Source organism: Lepisosteus platostomus, chromosome 5, assembly GCF_059453375.1.
Source record: "Lepisosteus platostomus isolate fLepPlt1 chromosome 5, fLepPlt1.hap1, whole genome shotgun sequence".
Lineage (NCBI taxonomy): Eukaryota > Metazoa > Chordata > Actinopteri > Semionotiformes > Lepisosteidae > Lepisosteus > Lepisosteus platostomus.
In genome coordinates this window covers 18695237-18716243 of record NC_142615.1, presented here as the reverse complement: position 1 = coordinate 18716243, position 21007 = coordinate 18695237, and the positions used below count along the sequence as shown (strand labels likewise).

General features: G+C 49.6%; 2 non-coding genes and 1 pseudogene across 2 annotated transcripts; 2 read left to right on the top strand and 1 right to left on the bottom strand.

Moving 5' to 3' along the window:
• The first annotated feature begins 1420 nt into the window (after nt 1–1420).
• trnap-agg (transfer RNA proline (anticodon AGG)) lies at nt 1421–1492 on the top strand. The gene has a single exon. It is a non-coding gene; the product is annotated as a tRNA-Pro (tRNA).
• A 12219-nt stretch (nt 1493–13711) lies between these two features.
• On the top strand, nt 13712–13820 carry LOC148664455 (5S ribosomal RNA; annotated as a pseudogene).
• A 6187-nt stretch (nt 13821–20007) lies between these two features.
• Nucleotides 20008–20079, bottom strand: trnap-agg (transfer RNA proline (anticodon AGG)). Its single transcript has one exon. It is a non-coding gene; the product is annotated as a tRNA-Pro (tRNA).
• Nucleotides 20080–21007: the final 928 nt, after the last annotated feature.

Below are 21007 nucleotides of genomic sequence, written 5' to 3'. Positions count from 1 at the left end.
CTGTCAGAAGTCGCAGAAGCTAAACAAGAGCACCGGGCTTCCGGAGATCCAAACTCAGACCTGGAGGATGCGGGCATCGATCCCGCTACCTCTTGCATGCTAAGCGAGCGCTCTACCATTTGAGCTAATCCCCCTCGCTTCATGCGTCTCGGCATCATGTCTTACCGCCTCTGCCCCTCTTACCGGGCACCGCCCACTGCCCTTGGTCTGCAAGGCAGTCCTTTCAAGTGCGATGACGACGCTGAGACCTTCGTTGCCTATTGTACGAGCTGAACTTTTGTGCTCATCAATTCAACGCTCTTTCCATCAACTCATCTTGTCTTTTGACGCTTCGTGTTTTGCGCTCCTTTGACTATCGGCATATCGGGTGACTGCAAACACTGAAGTTCTTGCTTACGGAGTGTGGAACATTGTTTTCAAGTGATCGCTGTTCTGTCATGTTGACGCCGAGTGAATCTTTCTTTGGCAACATGGGCAGGCTGACAGCAGTGCGAGCGAAAGTAATGGCAAATTTCTTGACTTATTTCTGAATGTGAATGTTCTTTAGAAAAGGGATGCGGCGTTGCTTCTCGCCCGTGTAAAGGTCACGCATTCCAGACGTGGTTATGAGCGAACAGTTGCCGCAAGTGTTTGAAAAGAGCAAGAGAGGAAGCAGCCCTGCCCCGTGTGAGGATCAAACTCAGGCCCTTCAGATGACGAGACTGACGCACTACCAATTACGCCAACAAGCCCAGCTGCAGTACACACACCGGAAAGTTTGCCTCACATGGATTTCAGTCGCCCGTTCCCTAATCTTTAGACGCCCTCTGCTGAATGTTGCATTTGCCTTTTGATCTCACCGATACATTTTTGGTCTGTTTCTGTTGCGAGTCCGTCTTTCAGATCTCACCTAGCACAAGTCTCTGTGGCTGAGGTGGCCTCTCTGCTTCAGCATCGTGCCCTCACTCAGCCATTAAAAATGTCACTCGGACTTCTGACATGCTGACATGAAATGTCAAGAGAGAGGGGCGGAGTGACGCTTAAGCCAGAGAGAAGATGAAAAGGGGGCGTGGCTGTGAAACGCTTGACAGCTGCACGATGCTCTCCATGTAAGGCGGGACCACAGGCTAAAGGACGCCTTTCGGCACATCAAGCTCTAAGCACACACCTGGAGGATGCGGGAATTGATCCTGCTATCTCCCACATGCAAAGCAAGCGCTGTACCATACAAGCCAACCCCCCTCGCTGGGACTTATGCCTCGGCGTCACCTAGTGCCGCTTGTTCCCCTCTTACCGGGCACAGTTCACTGCCCTTCGTCTGCAAGGCAGTCGTGTAATTGCAGCTTTCTTGACTTATTGATGAAGGTCTGACTGGACGAGCGAATGGCGCCTCTCCCCATCCTCAAGCTCGCTGACAGATTGAAATGGAAAGTGCTGCTGTGGCTCGTTGGTCTAGTGGTATGATTCTCGCTTAGGGTGCGAGAGGTCCCGGGTTCAACTCCCGGACGAGCCCTCGTGTGCTCTTTTCCTCCTCTTCCACAAGACTGGGAACTGATATCCACATCACTTCGCAGCGTCTGCTTATGGCAAACGATGGAATGTGACTAATGACTGAACGAGCCTGGTGAATTCTCATCACGTGGCACAATGAGAGCGTGCAGTCAGCTGTCCAAGGCGGCAACCTCATTGCTCGTTCAAAAGAACACGTACTGAAAACTCATCACCACTGTGTCGTAGATGAGCACCGCGATCGCTTGTTGTCATGCGTCCTTACTTGGGAAATGCAGAAGCAAAAACTGCCCTCTCTCAGCCACCGAAACGTGTGCAGCTCGCCTTGCGCTCTCTGGGCCTCACATATTTGTCGAGCTGTCTGCTCTTCTTTCTGTTGAAGTAATCAAGTTACGGGGCGTCCTGCAGCCTATGATGTTCTCACTGAGAGCTTTCAAGATTTGAAGGAAAACTACGAGCTTGATAAAAGAATCAATTTAAATGTTTCTTGAAAAACGGATCCTTCTAAATATCGGAAGTCCAACGTCTCATGGAAACTGTCTGTGTAACGGTCTAACGTGATAACGTGATAACCACTACACTCTGGAAACGGTGGGAAATTGTGCCCAGTGGCCCAGTGCTGAGCTACGCAAATGCTATTCAGGGGCTATTCAGGGGCCAATGCTATTCGATGTGAATTGAATGCTATTCAACTCGCCAATGCTATTCAGGGGTGGAAAAGGGTGGAGCCGTGTGTGTCTTTTGTTCAAAGACACCCCCATCTCAGAGCCGGAAGTACAGGCCTTCCTCCCGCAGGTCCACAAAGATGTTATTTTTTAAGAAGATTCTGCGAAAGTCGGCCATCCGCCTCTCAGCCCTGCAGTAGGCCAGGCTGAGAGAGAAGCAGTCCTTCACCCTGGCAATGCACAGCCTGACAAGGTCTGGCTTCAGGCCATTGTACATCATGAGGTTCCTCCTCTCCCAGACAGCTGTCCTCGTTAGGCTGAGGAGGAGGTTCACTAAAATGGCGTTAACCCCCCTCTCAGACCCGCGGTACCCAAAGAGGAACAGCTCTTTCCAGGGCACCCCGTCAAGAACAGCTCCTCGAACAGAGCGAAACAGGCCATCCAGCAGATCCGTCAAGTATGCCCTGGCTCGAGCTGGGGGAAGATCTTACCCCAGAACACCTCTGAGACCGGCACTCTGAAGCGTTTCGCCACCATCAGCCTGTAGAACATGCTGGTGGTGAACCCCAGGAGGTCCACCCCACGGTCCCCCCACTTCACCCTCAGCTCCGGCCAGGCTGGGCCTGCTGCCCCGTCTTGTAGATGGAGCTTCTCCAGCCAACTGTCCGGGAGACCGAGTTTGAGCTGCTCGTAATCCTGACGGATCTTACTGACAGGCAGCTCGTCGTCGACCTCTCGCACAGCGTCGACAATAGCCTGGGTGGGCAGAAATCCGTCCTTTACTTCATAAAGAAGATCCTTGACCTTGGATATGCCAGCCTCGTAGAGCTGCCTGTTCCATCGAGACACCAGCAGGGGGTCGAGGAACAGAGGCTGTTCCAGAATCTGGGCCCGGGTCTCCGGCGTGTAGGAGACATGCTGGGACATGAACTACCCCCTCGCCAGCAGGACCTCCCTGTAAAAGGAGGGCAGATGTTTTATCAACCCCGGAGTCAGCCTCACCAGGAGAGTCTCCTGCCCCAAGCCCCCGCAAGTCTCGAGGTAGCTTCCCATACCAATCTTCCAAATGCTGACATTATCCAGGTCAAGGAACTTCTTCACTACTTTCAGCCTAAAGCTTTTCAGCTTCAGGCCTACATCACACAGCTTCAGCCCACCCCTGGAGATTTTCCCAATGAGGGTGTCATGAGTGACCCGCGGAGGCTTCCCCTCCCACACGAATCCCACCACCAGTTGCCTAATCTCATTCTCTACCCGTTCAGGAAGAGGCATCACAGACAGTGGGTACCACAAGAGGGACAGGCACAGTGTGTTAACGAGCAGGACCCTTCCCTTTAGGGTCAGGGACCTGTGTCTCCACCGATTTAATTTGCCCTCATCTTAATGAGCTTCTCCTTCCACAGGAGAAGCCCAGTGGCCTGCTCATCAGCGTTAATGTAGATGCCAAGGACCTTCAGGTGACCCGTCTCAACCCTGAAAGGGTAACCGAAGAGCGGGGCAAGGTCTGCCCTCCCCACCGGCATGACCTCAGACTTCTCCAAGTTTACCTTGGCGCCCGAGGCAGCGCAGTAGGCCTGCACCACCTCTAAAATGGCCGAGATCTCCGCCACCTCTGCCAACGTCAGTCTGGTGTCGTCAGCATATTGGTAGATCAACGAGGTGGCGGTGCCCCCAGGCAAGGTCACTGGAAAGAAGCTCGTGAGGGAACCATTCACCTTGACACAGCTCACGATCCCCTTGTACACGAGCCTCACCCAGGAGATGAAGGCCTCGCCGAAGCCAAAGCTCTTCAAGACCTCAAACAGGAAGGAATGCTCCACCCTGTCGAAGGCCTTCTCCTGGTCCAGTTTCAGGACGTATCCACCCCTCGGCTGCTCCCGCATAAGGTCCACAACATCTCTGATGGAGCACACCGTGTCCGCGATGTCTCTCCACTTGACGCAGTAGGTCTGCGAAGGCGACAGGATCCTGGGCAGAACCTTCCCGAGCCTGAGGGAGAGAACACGAGTTAGTATCTTATAGTCTGTGTTCAACAGACTGATCGGGCGAAAGTTTTTCAAAAGGGAGGGATCCCCCTGCTTTTTGTAGACAAGAGAGATCACCCCCCTTCTCATAGATGGGGTCAGAGCGCCGGTCCTGGCAATCTCCTGGAACACCTCCAGAAGGAGGGGCCCCAGGGACTGCTGAAAGTGTCTGTAGAGCTTGGAGGAGAGCCCGTCCCACCCAAACAAACATTAGCTTTATTCATTTACAACCACACAAAACCAAACACAGGATCTACACACACATGAGGAGACTGACGGAACACGTACACATATTTAGGGTGGTAATTACCTAACAACACACTATACTTTTACAGGACTACACAGGGCACTAGAATTACTAGGACATTATTTACACAGGTAGGGTCAGCCGCTGGTCATCGTGCTGACCCTCAGACTCTCCCCGGCTACCACTCCCAGCATGCCCAGCGGTACTACGAGCGCCTAGGGGCGCTTCCTCCTCACCACCAGGCGAGGGCGTTACAATATGGACTCCCAGGGGGCTCCCATACTTCGGATTCTTGCGTTCTTATCAGAACATACTGATACGCAAACATATTCATTACCATATTTCAAAGCATTGGAATAATATGTCGTACAGCAACACAAAAACAGGAAGACAAGTATCACAGCTACTATAATCGGTGTTAGTAACTTAAAGAAAAACATTCCCCCTGGCCCAAACAGTGATTCTAACCAGGAGAGAAATGGGTGAAGCTGTAGAATGAGGCATTAAAGCACATACATAACAAGATGCATTAAATTTCTTTAACTTTACAGTATGATTTATAAGTTTATACCACAAATTACTCATATCCCCCTCATTATCAGTTTCATTCAGCCAGTTTGTATACAAAGAGGCTTCGCATTTAGATTCTTCCTCTTTCTGGGTGGTGACAGGCTTCCACATAAAAAGGAAAAAGGCTGGGCACATCAGTCCCAAGCATGTGATCCCCATCTATCCCTGTGGAGACATCACTCCTGCGCTTTGCTCAGTTCGTTTGTGACCCTTTTACAGTGGGAGGCATGAATTCAGGGCACCCTTTCCGTGACTTTCACAGCAGTCGCAGTGGTCAGCAGCCTTGGTACGGCCCCCTCCACCTGAGTGAACACCACTTCTTTTTCCTGAAGTCTTTCACCAGAAGAGTAATAACTCTTAGAAAAATCTACACATTGTTCCACTGCCTCAGCTGTGCCATTTTGCAGAACAATTGTAGCTGAAGTTGTAAAATTTCTCATTGGCCCGTTCCTGCAAAACATCTTATTATGAACAAACAAATCATAATAATAATGTGCATCTAGGGGAATCACTCCCAAGGGTAACCCCCCCTTAAAACTATATTGTTCTACCCATCAGGTTCTGCCACTAGATAAGAGAACCTTTCCCATGAAATCATTTTTTGACCTTCATGATCCCTTCAGGGCGTACAATTAGCACAGAAGCAGCAGCTTTAGTCCACATGTTTTTCCAGCAGGATATTAACAGTATGATTATAACGAATAATACCAGACACACAAATATGTATTGAACCAGAGACCCTCTCCAGGATCCTAGCACAGACTGTAGCCATGCACCAATGCCCCAATCATCTGGATTATAATTATGATATATATTTTTCTTCATCATAGATGTGCTTTGCTAAGTCATTAATTTGCTAATAATTGTCTAGAATACAAGTACTGTTTAGTCTTTGCTCACCTAAACAGCTGTCTATCACCCTAATAGAGAATGGCCTAAAACTGTGATTATAGCGAGGAGCATACAGTTATTTCCATTCTAATACATCTGAGTTACACTCAGACTAAAAGCAGGGCTATTTACCCATGCCAATTAACCTAAATAATCACCTCTACCAAAGGGGATTACTCCCATGAGCATCTTTTATAGCAATACAATCCCAACAGGAGCTCTGATTATTATTTGTGGCTGACTGAAAAAGTATTGATTCCATATCCCCATTTATTAAAGTAAAACTCCTTACACTTAACAGGTACACTGTCACCCCCCCTCAGGAAGCTCAACAAACACAGAAACAGTGACAATACAATAATGTTCACTCAGTCTCTGGTGCAGTGGTTCGGTGTCAGCGCAATGCGTAGATCCAGCGATCTCATCCTGTCACTCAGATGGCAGAGTCGGTAGTCAGTTGCACTTGATATGGTCCTTCCCAGCAGGGTTGCAACATCTGGCAGGGTATATCTTCCTCACCCACACCCACTCGCCAGGTATCAGGTCGTGTCTTCCCTCTACTGGAGGTCTCCAAGTGTCCAGCACCTGTTCACCAGCCCCGTGCACCACTTCAATTAACAACCTACAATACTACAATAGAGAATTAGCAAATTCAACAATCCATTAGCCAAATTCATCCCTCTAGGAAGTTTCGTTGATTGGCCTGTGATGATATCAAACAGGCTCTATTACACAGTTCTGTTTGATCCAGCCCGCATCCCATGGTGTTCCTTCAGTCTGATGTCTAGTCAATCTTTTCTGTTCCTTCATTCCACTGTTCTAGCAGACTGAGGGTGATCTCAGTCCATCTCACCCCGAATAATCCAGCCACAGCCTGTCCCTTGATCATAATACATGCGGTAGGGCAGTGCCCACCAAGGGCTTATCTCCATCATCAAGTGTTTGGTAGACACAGGGGCAGTGACAACAACCCACTGGGAAAACAGATTATAAGAGCCAAGGTTGTAAACATTTGGTACTGCATGAAAGGTTTCTCAGGAGCAGGCCTTTTGAGCTGTAGCACCTGCACCTGAACTGTAGTTGAGTTCCTTTGATAAGCATCACATTGAGATGCCACATAAGTGGCTACTGCTTCAAACACGGTCCCCACCCAGGTTTGGGTAACCAGCACACCATTTGACTCACACCCAGGTGTCCGACACAGTGCATTAGTCGAGCTACAAAGGGCATTAGGCTGTGAGGGCATGCAGAGCGTCCAGTGTGCTGGCAGCACCACACTCTTTTCTAACCATGTCCTTTTCTCTGCTTTAGAGGCCTCAGCCTGAATATCCTGTAGCTGTCCCCTTTTCACCAACAGAGGTCTCACAGGGGTCTCAGACTCCTGTTCTACCAGGACTGTGCACCTGACAGCTACATCTGCAAAGTTGTTCCCTCGAGGTACTGGAAACATTTCTTTATTATGTGATTTATACTTTACCACAGCTACTTCAGTCAGTAGCTGCAAAGCTTCTAACAGTTCAGAGACAAACCCAGCATTCTTGATTGGAGTCCCTTCCATGTTGGGGAAATCCCTATTCCTTCACTGCCATCCAAAATTGTGGCATACACCAAATGTATATATACAGTCTATATAAATTGCTACAATTTTCCATTTAGCATATTTACAAGTTTCAATTAAATATTTTCATTCGGTCTGCTAGTTCTACACCAGATTATTCACAGTTTATACAGCCAGGCAGGTAGCCTGCACAACACATAAACACGGCCCCTTGGCCACCGCATCAAGGGGTCCTGAATAATAATAACCCACCAGACGATGCCTATCTCCATGCTCCTGCACCAGCACAACGGCTCACAACCCATTTCTTTCACTTACAGACAGATTACATGCAGATGATCAGTCTGAGGGAATACAGTCCAGGGCCAGTGTCTGCAAGAAAGCTTGTTTCAAAACATCAAAAACAGTTTGTGCTGCAGGGGTCAAGGCAATTTTGTCTTTAGACTGCACTACCCCCCTTAAACCAATACGTCACTGGACAAGCTCGTTCTGAGAAGGCATTCACCCTGGCTTTATCATGTAGTTGGTTTTATACTCCTTTTTTTCCTCTTTAGATCCAATACTTGGAGTAGCCCGGCCTTATGGATTCCGTAATTAGGTAAAACAATCACAATATCACATAACTCTATTGAGTTAGTTTACATAAATGCTATTTCATGCAGTAATTCCTTATAAAATGCTGCGGTCTGGGCCTAAAATAGGTCTGGGGTGTCCCCCACCCACATCAGTAGTTGAAACTGTACATCTTTTCCCAAGCAGACTGTGACAGCTTATATTTGCTTTAAACACAACCCTTGCACCCCTTCTCCTGTAGCCTCCTGTTACCCGTTAGAAAACTTTATATCACATCTTTATGCTGTTTTAGTCTAAAAACAGGACAGCTGTGCTCCTGTGTCCCCCAGTTACTGCACACTGTAAGATTATTTCACTTTTATTTAAATCCTGAGATAAATTTAGGAAGGCTACAGAGGGGTTTACTAGATTAAAACTGTTAGTTCACGCACGGCTCTCGTTTCAGCTTCTGACATGTTCTTTAATTGTGAAATCAAGCCTCTTTCTTACAATTTCTCCAAAAAACACCTTTTTTTTAGTAACTGTACACCAGCTTATTAGTAGTTTTGTCTTTGGGGTTTTATATCTCGGTATAACATTAAAGTCGCACAATAATTTCAACAAACTGGCAGCTCCCTTTTCTCCTCCTTGGGAGTCTTTTTACCCCATTTGCAGCGCTCGCACTTCTGCATGCATGCTTCACGAGTTATTAAATCAAATCTGTCTCCGCTGTCCGTAATATCAGGAAAGCATAGTTGTACATTCTTGGCAACATCAGGTTTTATCATCAGCAACATCAACCCACTCAAGTAAATTTGTTTTATTACTGTGGAAGTATCTTCATTCACTTCCTTCTCATCGGCTAACCCCGAGTATAATATCCATAAAGCTATAAACCTTTCTGTAAAATCTGAAACATCCTCACTTCCTTCTGCTGACATGCTGTCTAATCAGTTTTCGGTGGGTAATGCGCTTTCAAAAATCTCCACACTAATTCCCACCCTTCTCCTAGATTCTCTCTTAAGGCGTTCTATTTCTTCTTTTGCTGTTTCTTTTTCTGCATATATAACTTCGTTTCGTTCAGCCATTGCTTTTAGCTTTTCCATCAGAGATTTTTGTGTCTCATCTATGATATTCTGTTGAATTCTCAAATATTCCTCTAAATATTGTTTATTTTTATCCAAATGTTCATGCACTTTTCTACATTCCTGTTCAGCCTAAATTCCGTCCGACATATTTCTTTGTTTCACTTTGGATTAATCAAACTTTTTTTTTTCTTCACACCAAACCATTTTCACTTCTCCCACGCGCCCCGCGGAACCCCCCAGTCGAGACAAACTGACGAACTATCACAATTCAGGATCACGGACCAGGTTCCAAATCCTGGCTTTAAACACACAGTTGAATCGAGTTACCATTTTCGGCTCTTCTGCGAGTACAGTTCTAGTTACTACCTTCAGCCATACTGCAGTCGTGTACCAGGATGCAACACCTGGATTGTTTCGCACGGGCAGGGCGAGACGCTATTCCTTCAGCAATCCCTTTTTTCTACCCCACCTTCACAAAACAGGCATCTAAAAACACATACACCATTAACTCATTTTTCTGTAATACTTGCTTCAGCACCACAGCAACATGGAGAGGACAAGGGACTTTTTAGAAAAGAGGAGTCCTTACCTCTTTTTAGAAGCGGTCGCCTAACTTTTCCTCTCCATGTCCGTGTGGTTTAATTTAGATGGATACTTCTTCATCATTTGGGTTACATATCCGCCAATCTGCCTCCTCCTTTTTAGAGGACGTTGTAAACCTTTAGGAACAATATAATCTAGCAACAAGGTTATGTCACTGTAATTAGGCTTAAGACAATCAAGAACAAGGCTTGCCTTTCTTCGAAATTCTTTACGGTCATCAGGCAATTTAGGAAAAGACTTAACTAATGCAAATAATTCACTAGGAGACCAATGTCAATGTACATATGCTGGAGTTCCTTCTGGACCTGTTAAAGTGCACATTGGCATTTCACGAACAAGTGAAAAGGCTTTGGCTCCGGACCGCTTTCTAGTTTTGGTGGAGACTTTTTCTTTTTAGAAGGCATGGTCATGACTTTAGCTGCAGCTTGCTGTTCTTTAGTTTCAAGACTAGTCTTTTTTGAAGCTTCCCATTATTTCTGTGATTTCTCTTTCCATTACATAAGCTTTCCAATTCACTTTCTTTCCGTTCTTCTCCTTCTCTTCTTAGTTTCCCCTTCTTCAGAAAACTTATTTTTCCTAATTCAACTTTCCTCTGTCCATTCTGATTCACTTACAAAGATCCTTCATAGTTATGGGCCCCTAATTATCATATATAAATTATGTGCAAGTTCCCTTACACCTATTACCCTAGCTTTACAGTTCATGAACATAAAACATTTTTTTTACTCTAACCCAGGCTATAATTGTTTCTCTGAATTTGTCGTACATGTACTTTTGCTGGACTGCTCGGTCCCATTTTCATCTTTGAATTTTAATTTCCCATTTTTACCAATCGGTGCCTTACTTAGAACCTTATCACATCAACTACTCCGCAGAGCAAAAACCACACGTCTGTGTTAAGATAAGTTCTTTATATGAGTCCCAGACTAATCAAACCCACGTGAGAACACCCCTGTGGCTCGCTTCTCAAACTATTAATTTTTAAGGATCACTTACTGGCGTCAGACAGCTGCCAATTCTCCAGACGCGTCTCTGGAAGGATAAACAATTTATCCTCTGAGGTTCGTCCAATTTTGCTAAAATTGTCAGGGTCCAGATGGAGTTTCAGCAGCCGTTCGCGTTCAGGTTTCTGATCCCGGACGAGCCCCCAAATTGTCATGGAACTATCAAGGAAGCCACAAGAGAGAGTTCTCACCTGAGTGAGGTCTTTATTTCAATATTGCAAGCCCTGCTGCCACTTCGCAAAGTGCAACCAGAGACTCAATTTGTTACAAGCAGTACAGGGTTTTTAAAAGATGTTGCGCTGTAAAAAAGCTCAGCGCTTTGTCCTTTCTAAAAGTTCCCCTTTCCCTAAGAGAAAACTGATTACATCAAAAAGCGAGAGAAGAAGCACTAGATTTGTTATTCAAAGCTAATCAGTTACTTTCAGCTAATTCTAACGACCCAGAAAGCATATATTGTTTTGGTACATTGTCTTCTAAAGTAACCTAAACAGTGTACTTTGTTGATACACTGTTTTCTAAAATTCTGCACGTACTGTAGCACAGCATTTACATCCTTGAAATATATTATCTTTGTAGATTAAGCTGACCCAGGGACGCCAAATAATGTAGGGAAAACCGGTCCAGGGACGCCAAATATGTAATCATAGTGGGTCTCTGAAGGCACCAGTTCTGTAGGGTTTGGGCATTTACTGAGACAATTATTAATTGTAGCAGTAAATCACAAAGTTGATTCTTTTGATGGCTTTAGAATCCAACCATGCGACATAACTCAAACAACGCACACACACAGGTACTAACACACGAGGATACATTTATTAATACATAGAATATGCATGTAAACCTAACAGATCTTATCGAGAGGGTTATCAGAATACAAAAGGTATATATTCAATCAGTTACAAAGTGTTACACATATCAAGAGGACATACATTCAGTATATCATTCATTAAGACCGTTTCGTAAAGTGAACTTGGTTACAACTTCTACATTAGATACTCAAACAAGTACATAACTCTTAGGAATTAAATTGATATCAACTGGTTTGGATAACAATTGAATTCTCGAGCTGTAATGCATTGAAGTTGAATACTCATCCAATCTTTGGGGATTCAGATCTCCTGCGGGCACAAAGAAACAGTTGCAGGCTGTTGCTGTCCAATCCGCGCTCTCTGGCTCCGTGCCAGGCTGTGCTGTGCGGCTTGCGACGGTGCGCTGCTGATGCTCACTGTTGGCTTAACTAGCAAAGTTTGTGCACAGGAGAAAAGATGACTGTGGGTCCCAGCAAGTCAGGAAGAGGACTGGTTCGTTCCTGATGAAGAGCTAGTTCTGAATAGTGATTCAGCTGTCCACAGTTCCGACCTGTTCACGAGGCCTGCTGCTGGTTACTCTCTGGCAACCTCCACTCTAGACTCTTAGAACAAAGGAAAGTTCTGGCACTCGGACACACTGGCCGTTCCGTGGTTGTCCGGGCTGAGTCTCAGGATGGTCAGGAGGCGCGCTGTGAGAATGTCCTGCCCTTGGGATTCTCCTTTGAATTCCCTTTAGAATTGTTGAATCTTGTCTGAATCTGAATCTCAATCTCAATCTCCCAGGCTCTCTGTGTTGCCTGTTTTACCTGGAGGAACTTCAGCTCATTGATTGGCTGAAAGTTCCATGGGCATCAGAGTCCCACGTGGGTTACTCGGCCCTACCAGTCCCTGATTGGTTGATCAAGGTGAGATATGAGTCACTTAGTCCTGACACTTAGTAATGCAGTCCAGATGTCCAACTGGCACTCCCTAAACAGATAGGCGCCAATGGATGACCATTGATCATGATAGCCAGGCTTAGCTAAGTGCATCCCCCTGTGGGAGCTGTCCTTATCAAAAGAAAACATCTTGCATGAATAGTTTCTCTGTGGCTGCACCACAGAGATGAACAGAGAAATGGGGCCTCATTTGGGAAGCTCAGAAACACTTAATTCTGCCTTATTATTTAAGCCTCACCGCTACATCTTAAAGCACCAATATATTTCTTGCAAAGCTCTCTACATTTTAAGAATCAATTTACTTATTAGATTTCCACTTCAAGACTTGTTCGGCTGGCGTTCTGGGAGTCGCGTTTATCAGAATTGTATTGAAATCGTTTCCCACAGAGCTCAGATGTCAAAGCACAGCAGCAGCTCTCCACAGCGATCCTCTATAGCGCCCTTTCTCCCGCAGCTCCGTCCTCATTGGAAGGAAGCAAGAGTGAAAGGCTGAAGTGAAATTGAGCGGGGACGAAGGCAGTGAAGAGAGAGAACGTGGGAAGAAGAGAAAAACGCAGGGGAAAAAAAGCAGCGTCGTAAAAGAGGTGACAGAGCTGTCCTCTCTATAAGTGGGGTGCCAGCGAGCTTTGCTCTAGCTTACGGCCACACCCCCTTGAGCATGCCTGATCTTGAAAGCTGAACAGGGATGGGCCTGGTTAGTACTTGGATGGGAGACAGCCTGGGAATACCAGGTGCTTTTAAGCGCAGGAGGTGCCCTATCCCCGCTCGCTCGCTCATTCCCCTGTTCACAAGTGCAGTGCGGCTTGTCCGTCTGTTTATTTGTCAGCTCTGGCGAGACACGGGTGCTTGTGTATTAGCGTGAGCGTTTTTTTTATTCTGATCATGAACAGTTTTACAAGTCCGCAAAGGATCGAGGAAAGGTTTATCGCCAGCTGAAAAGAGACACAGCGCTTCGGCTGTGGAGACTTGCTCGGCTGGCGTTCGGGGAGTCGCGTTTTTCAGAATTGTATTGAGATCGTTTTCCACAGAGCTCAGATGTCAAAGCACCGCAGCAGCTCTCCACAGCGATCCTCTATAGCGCCCTTTCTCCCGCAGCTCCGTCCTCATTGGAAGGAAGCAAGAGTGAAAGGTTGAAGTGAAATAGAGCGGGGACGAAGGCAGTGAAGAGAGAGAACGTGGGAAGAAGAGAAAAACGCAAGGGAAAAAAGCAGCGTTGTAAAAGAGGTGATGGAGCTGTCCTCTCTATAAGAAGGGTGCCAGCGATCCTTGCTCTTGCTTACGGCCACACCCCCTTGAGCATGCCTGATCTCGGAAGATAAACAGAGATGGGCCTGGTTAGTACTTGGATGGGAGACCGCCTGGGAATACCAGGTGCTGTAAGCTTTTAAGCGCAGGAGCTTGTAAAACTGATCATGAACAGTTTTACAAGTCCGCAAAGGATCGAGGAAAGGTTTATCGCCAGGTGAAAAGAGACACAGCGCTTCCGCTGTGGAGACTTGTTCGGCTGGCGTTCGGGGAGTCGCGTTTTTCAGAATTGTATTGAGATCGTTTTCCACAGAGCTCAGATGTCAAAGCACAGCAGCAGCTCTCAAAAAAGCAGCGTCGTAAAAGAGGTGACGGAGCTGTTCTCTCTATAAGAAGGAGAAGAAGAAGAGGAACAGAGGATTTGTTTGTCTTAAGTTAGACTTTGTTTTTTTGTGTTTTTTTGGTGTTTTTGGTTGATTTTTGAAGCCCTCCCCTTCAGCCTAGCTCTGTTTGGGGAGGGGAGAGACTTTTGGGGTTTTTTTGTTGCTTTTTTGTTGCTTTCTGAGTCCTGTTTGTGTTTTAATGGAAGGAAAAAACATGGAGGCAGAGAATGTTATTGTAGTGTAGGTAAGAGAAAGATGAGGAATTTGGACCGACCCCCCTGGCGGGTTTTTGCAAGGGCGCATACTGTTGTGGTGGATGTGAGCGGCGTGGAGAAACCGTCTGCGGGTGCTATTATCGCAGCTGTGTACGGCGTCTGTGGGGAGGGCTCTCTTTTTGCCTGCCGCCCCCAGACGCCAAAAGAGTTTGAACTGACTCTGGACTCAAAAGAACATGCGGACGCGGTGGCTGTGGGGCTGGATGTGCAGGGCACACCCTGCTACTGCCGCTGGCTGGAGCGGAAGGAGGTAGTGGTGTCCTTCCTCCACCTCCCGGCATATATCTCAGATTAGACTATCAAGGAGAAGCTGAGTAGCTGGGGGGTGAGAGTCATTTCGGACATCAGGATGCGCCACTACCCCGGGACCACCATTGCTGATGGCACGAGGTTTGTTCGGATTCGCTTTCCCGATCATGTAGCCTCGTTGCCATACAGCACCCGCTTCGCCACGGCAGAGGGGGGGCAGTACTTCAGGGTCCTCCACGACCAGCAACAAAGGGTGTGTCATGTCTGCCTGGACTTGGGGCACATCGCCAAGGACTGCCCTGAGTTCCTCTTCTATGAGTGCAGACAGCCCGGCCATCGCGCCAGGAAATGCACCGCTGCCAAGTGCCCGGACTGCCTCCATGCGCTCATGAGCTGCAACTGCGAGCCAGAGCCGGAAGATCCAGCCGCCGCAGGAGCAGCTGCCCGCAACGCTGAGGGGGTTGAAGATGGACTACGAGTGGCCACTGCAGCTGAGCATGGAGAGTTGCTAGCAGCGGCGCCCCAGGACCCCAGTGAGCCAGCAACGCCCCAGCCGGTGATGGGAGAGAGGCAGAGGAGGCCCCTCCAATCCTGGGTACAGCGCAGCAGAAAGGAGCCGGGGACCAGCCAGCATCTCCACCAGCAGAGGCGCCCCGTTGCCCTAACAATCCTGCTGCATCCCACTCTGTGCCGCAAGAGAAGCAGAGGGAGGTTGCTCCACAACATGCGGCGGTGCAGCGTGGTGCAGCTGAGATCCTACGGGCACCACCACCACCAGAGGCTGCCCCTCAGCGTACCAGTGGGCTTTTGACACCCAAGCCTGTGCAGGGAGAGAGGCAGAGGGAGGAGGCGACGGCACCAGCACCACCACCACCATCACCGTCAGCGGTTCCCCAGCTGTGGGCAAGCCGGGGTACAACCGCCTGGGCCCTCGAAGGCTGGAATCCAGTGGCACCACGTCAGGCCTCAGCCCAACCTGAAGCCCAGTTCAAGAGTTGTCCGCAGACCCATCCCTGATGTCTCTGCGGTGGCGGAGACAGGAGGTGGGGAGGAAGCGGCAAGTGTTGGCAATGAGAATGTGGCAGAAAGGGCGGGGGAACTGTCGCGCGGGCCGGAGAATTAATTTCACTCTTATGGCCATATGCGTGATGGCAACTTTCGCCTCTTTAAACGCCAACGGGCTGAGGGACTGAGCAAAGCTGGGGGCAGTGTTAGCTCTGCTGGGGCGGACGGATGTTGTCTGCCTCCAGGAGACCTTCTGGGACGAGGAGTGTGTCCGGAAGGTGCGAGCACAGTGGGACGGGGAGCTGTTTTACAGCAACACCTCCAGCCTGTGCAGGAGGGGGGTGGCTGTGCTGGTGAGGAGGGGAGTGTACGAGAGCGTAAGGCTCCTGCACCGCCACACGTAGGGCCAGCTCCTGCAGGTCTGTCTTGGGTTTCCTGGACAGTCCGTGCTGCTGAGCAACATCTACGCCCCCAATGGGGAAGCTGAGCGGCTCGCCTTCTTCAAGCAGCTGGAGGCGAGCTGCTTTCAGCAGCCAGGGCTGGTCGTCGGAGATTTTAACTGTGCACTGAGTGCGCTCGATGTCGCGGTTGGGATGACCTTTAAGAGCAGTGCTGCTCGCAGCTTCCTGGAGCGCAGTGCGGAAGCTCACTGGTTCGTGGATGCGTGGCGTCAGGCTTAGTGTGCGCGGAGGGACTTTTCTCGGCGGCAGGTCGTCGAAGGTGTCTTGAGACAGAGCCGGATCAACCTGTTGCAGGGGCACATGAGTCTCTTCCCGTGCCTGAGCCAGATGCGCTATGTGTTCATGACCCTGAGCGACCATGCTGTGCTTCACTTTTCTCTAGCAGGGGCACAGGAGGACCGGTGCCCCGGCCTCTGGTGCTTTAATAAGGCGCTCCTGGGGAGGCTTCATTCTGTCAGGGCATAGAAGACCTTATCCGGCAGCAGCTGCAGTGTCCCCTGTATAGGTCAGAAAAGCTGGTCTGGTGGGATAATCTCAAGTACGCCATCAAAGAGTTCAGTATCTAGTATGGCCTGTCCCGGGGGCGGGAGAAGGCCAGGCGGGAGAGACAGCTTCGGGCTCGGATCACCTCAGAGCTCGGGCTCCTGGCAGATCACGGCGGGGGCTGCGAGCTCTTGCTGGAGCTGAGGGGTGAGCTACAAGCCCTGGAGGAGGAGAAGTGGAGAGGAGCCAGGGTGCGCAGCAGAGCCCAGTATCTTGCCAAGGGCGATAAGAGCACGATGTTCTTTTTCGGCCTGGAGCAGGAGAGGCAGCGCAGCTCCTTCATCAAGGAGCTGGTGGGAGAGGACGGTGTGCGGCTCTCTGCCCCCGAGGCCGTTAGGAATGAGGTGTTTTCTTTTTATAGCGCCTTGTTCTGGCCGAAGTGGTGGATGAGCAGCAGACCTGGGCCATGCTGGCTTGGGTGAGTACCCGCCTGTCACAGAGCGATCGTGAGCTCTGTGACAGTGCGCTGAGCTTGGAGGAAGTGCTTGAAGCACTTCGGGGCTCGTCTCCTAACAAGAGCCCTGGGTGGGACGGGCTCTCCTCCAAGCTCTACAGACACTTTCAGCAGTCCCTGGGGCCCCTCCTTCTGGAGGTGTTCCAGGAGATTGCCAGGACCGGCGCTCTGACCCCATCTATGAGAAGGGGGGTGATCTCTCTTGTCTACAAAAAGCAGGGGGATCCCTCCCTTTTGAAAAACTTTCGCCCGATCAGTCTGTTGAACACAGACTATAAGATACTAACTCGTGTTCTCTCCCTCAGGCTCGGGAAGGTTCTGCCCAGGATCCTGTCGCCTTCGCAGACCTACTGCGTCAAGTGGAGAGACATCGCGGACACGGTGTGCTCCATCAGAGATGTTGTGGACCTTATGCGGGAGCAGCCGAGGGGTGGATACGTCCTGAAACTGGACCAGGAGAAGGCCTTCGACAGGGTGGAGCATTCCTTCCTGTTTGAGGTCTTGAAGAGCTTTGGCTTCGGCGAGGCCTTCATCTCCTGGGTGAGGCTCGTGTACAAGGGGATCGTGAGCTGTGTCAAGGTGAATGGTTCCCTCACGAGCTTCTTTCCAGTGACCTTGCCTGGGGGCACCGCCACCTCGTTGATCTACCAATATGCTGACGACACCAGACTGACGTTGGCAGAGGTGGCGGAGATCTCGGCCATTTTAGAGGTGGTGCAGGCCTACTGCGCTGCCTCGGGCGCCAAGGTAAACTTGGAGAAGTCTGAGGTCATGCCGGTGGGGAGGGCAGACCTTGCCCCGCTCTTCGGTTACCCTTTCAGGGTTGAGACGGGTCACCTGAAGGTCCTTGGCATCTACATTAACGCTGATGAGCAGGCCACTGGGCTTCTCCTGTGGAAGGAGAAGCTCATTAAGATGAGGGCAAATTAAATCGGTGGAGACACAGGTCCCTGACCCTAAAGGGAAGGGTCCTGCTCGTTAACACACTGTGCCTGTCCCTCTTGTGGTACCCACTGTCTGTGATGCCTCTTCCTGAACGGGTAGAGAATGAGATTAGGCAACTGGTGGTGGGATTCGTGTGGGAGGGGAAGCCTCCGCGGGTCACTCATGACACCCTCATTGGGAAAATCTCCAGGGGTGGGCTGAAGCTGTGTGATGTAGGCCTGAAGCTGAAAAGCTTTAGGCTGAAAGTAGTGAAGAAGTTCCTTGACCTGGATAATGTCAGCATTTGGAAGATTGGTATGGGAAGCTACCTCGAGACTTGCGGGGGCTTGGGGCAGGAGACTCTCCTGGTGAGGCTGACTCCGGGGTTGATAAAACATCTGCCCTCCTTTTACAGGGAGGTCCTGCTGGCGAGGGGGTAGTTCATGTCCCAGCATGTCTCCTACACGCCGGAGACCCGGGCCCAGATTCTGGAACAGCCTCTGTTCCTCGACCCCCTGCTGGTGTCTCGATGGAACAGGCAGCTCTACGAGGCTGGCATATCCAAGGTCAAGGATCTTCTTTATGAAGTAAAGGACGGATTTCTGCCCACCCAGGCTATTGTCGACGCTGTGCGAGAGGTCGACGACGAGCTGCCTGTCAGTAAGATCCGTCAGGATTACGAGCAGCTCAAACTCGGTCTCCCGGACAGTTGGCTGGAGAAGCTCCATCTACAAGACGGGGCAGCAGGCCCAGCCTGGCCGGAGCTGAGGGTGAAGTGGGGGGACCGTGGGGTGGACCTCCTGGGGTTCACCACCAGCATGTTCTACAGGCTGATGGTGGCGAAACGCTTCAGAGTGCCGGTCTCAGAGGTGTTCTGGGGTAAGATCTTCCCCCAGCTCGAGCCAGGGCATACTTGACGGATCTGCTGGATGGCCTGTTTCGCTCTGTTCGAGGAGCTGTTCTTGACGGGGTGCCCTGGAAAGAGCTGTTCCTCTTTGGGTACCGCGGGTCTGAGAGGGGGGTTAACGCCATTTTAGTGAACCTCCTCCTCAGCCTAACGAGGACAGCTGTCTGGGAGAGGAGGAACCTCATGATGTACAATGGCCTGAAGCCAGACCTTGTCAGGCTGTGCATTGCCAGGGTGAAGGACTGCTTCTCTCTCAGCCTGGCCTACTGCAGGGCTGAGAGGCGGATGGCCGACTTTCGCAGAATCTTCTTAAAAAATAACATCTTTGTGGACCTGCGGGAGGAAGGCCTGTACTTCCGGCTCTGAGATGGGGGTGTCTTTGAACAAAAGACACACACGGCTCCACCCTTTTCCACCCCTGAATAGCATTGGCGAGTTGAATAGCATTCAATTCACATCGAATAGCATTGGCCCCTGAATAGCCCCTGAATAGCATTTGCGTAGCTCAGCACTGGGCCACTGGGCACAATTTCCCACCGTTTCCAGAGTGTAGTGGTTATCACGTTATCACGTTAGACCGTTACACAGACAGTTTCCATGAGACGTTGGACTTCCGATATTTAGAAGGATCCGTTTTTCAAGAAACATTTAAATTGATTCTTTTATCAAGCTCGTAGTTTTCCTTCAAATCTTGAAAGCTCTCAGTGAGAACATCATAGGCTGCAGGACGCCCCGTAACTTGATTACTTCAACAGAAAGAAGAGCAGACAGCTCGACAAATATGTGAGGCCCAGAGAGCGCAAGGCGAGCTGCACACGTTTCGGTGGCTGAGAGAGGGCAGTTTTTGCTTCTGCATTTCCCAAGTAAGGACGCATGACAACAAGCGATCGCGGTGCTCATCTACGACACAGTGGTGATGAGTTTTCAGTACGTGTTCTTTTGAACGAGCAATGAGGTTGCCGCCTTGGACAGCTGACTGCACGCTCTCATTGTGCCACGTGATGACAATTCACCAGGCTCGTTCAGTCATTAGTCACATTCCATCGTTTGCCATAAGCAGACGCTGCGAAGTGATGTGGATATCAGTTCCCAGTCTTGTGGAAGAGGAGGAAAAGAGCACACGAGGGCTCGTCCGGGAGTTGAACCCGGGACCTCTCGCACCCTAAGCGAGAATCATACCACTAGACCAACGAGCCACAGCAGCACTTTCCATTTCAATCTGTCAGCGAGCTTGAGGATGGGGAGAGGCGCCATTCGCTCGTCCAGTCAGACCTTCATCAATAAGTCAAGAAAGCTGCAATTACACGACTGCCTTGCAGACGAAGGGCAGTGAACTGTGCCCGGTAAGAGGGGAACAAGCGGCACTAGGTGACGCCGAGGCATAAGTCCCAGCGAGGGGGGTTGGCTTGTATGGTACAGCGCTTGCTTTGCATGTGGGAGATAGCAGGATCAATTCCCGCATCCTCCAGGTGTGTGCTTAGAGCTTGATGTGCCGAAAGGCGTCCTTTAGCCTGTGGTCCCGCCTTACATGGAGAGCATCGTGCAGCTGTCAAGCGTTTCGCAGCCACGCCCCCTTTTCATCTTCTCTCTGGCTTAAGCGTCACTCCGCCCCTCTCTCTTGACATTTCATGTCAGCATGTCAGAAGTCCGAGTGACATTTTTAATGGCTGAGTGAGGGCACGATGCTGAAGCAGAGAGGCCACTTCAGCCACAGAGACTTGTGCTAGGTGAGATCTGAAAGACGGACTCGCAACAGAAACAGACCAAAAATGTATCGGTGAGATCAAAAGGCAAATGCAACATTCAGCAGAGGGCGTCTAAAGATTAGGGAACGGGCGACTGAAATCCATGTGAGGCAAACTTTCCGGTGTGTGTACTGCAGCTGGGCTTGTTGGCGTAATTGGTAGTGCGTCAGTCTCGTCATCTGAAGGGCCTGAGTTTGATCCTCACACGGGGCAGGGCTGCTTCCTCTCTTGCTCTTTTCAAACACTTGCGGCAACTGTTCGCTCATAACCACGTCTGGAATGCGTGACCTTTACACGGGCGAGAAGCAACGCCGCATCCCTTTTCTAAAGAACATTCACATTCAGAAATAAGTCAAGAAATTTGCCATTACTTTCGCTC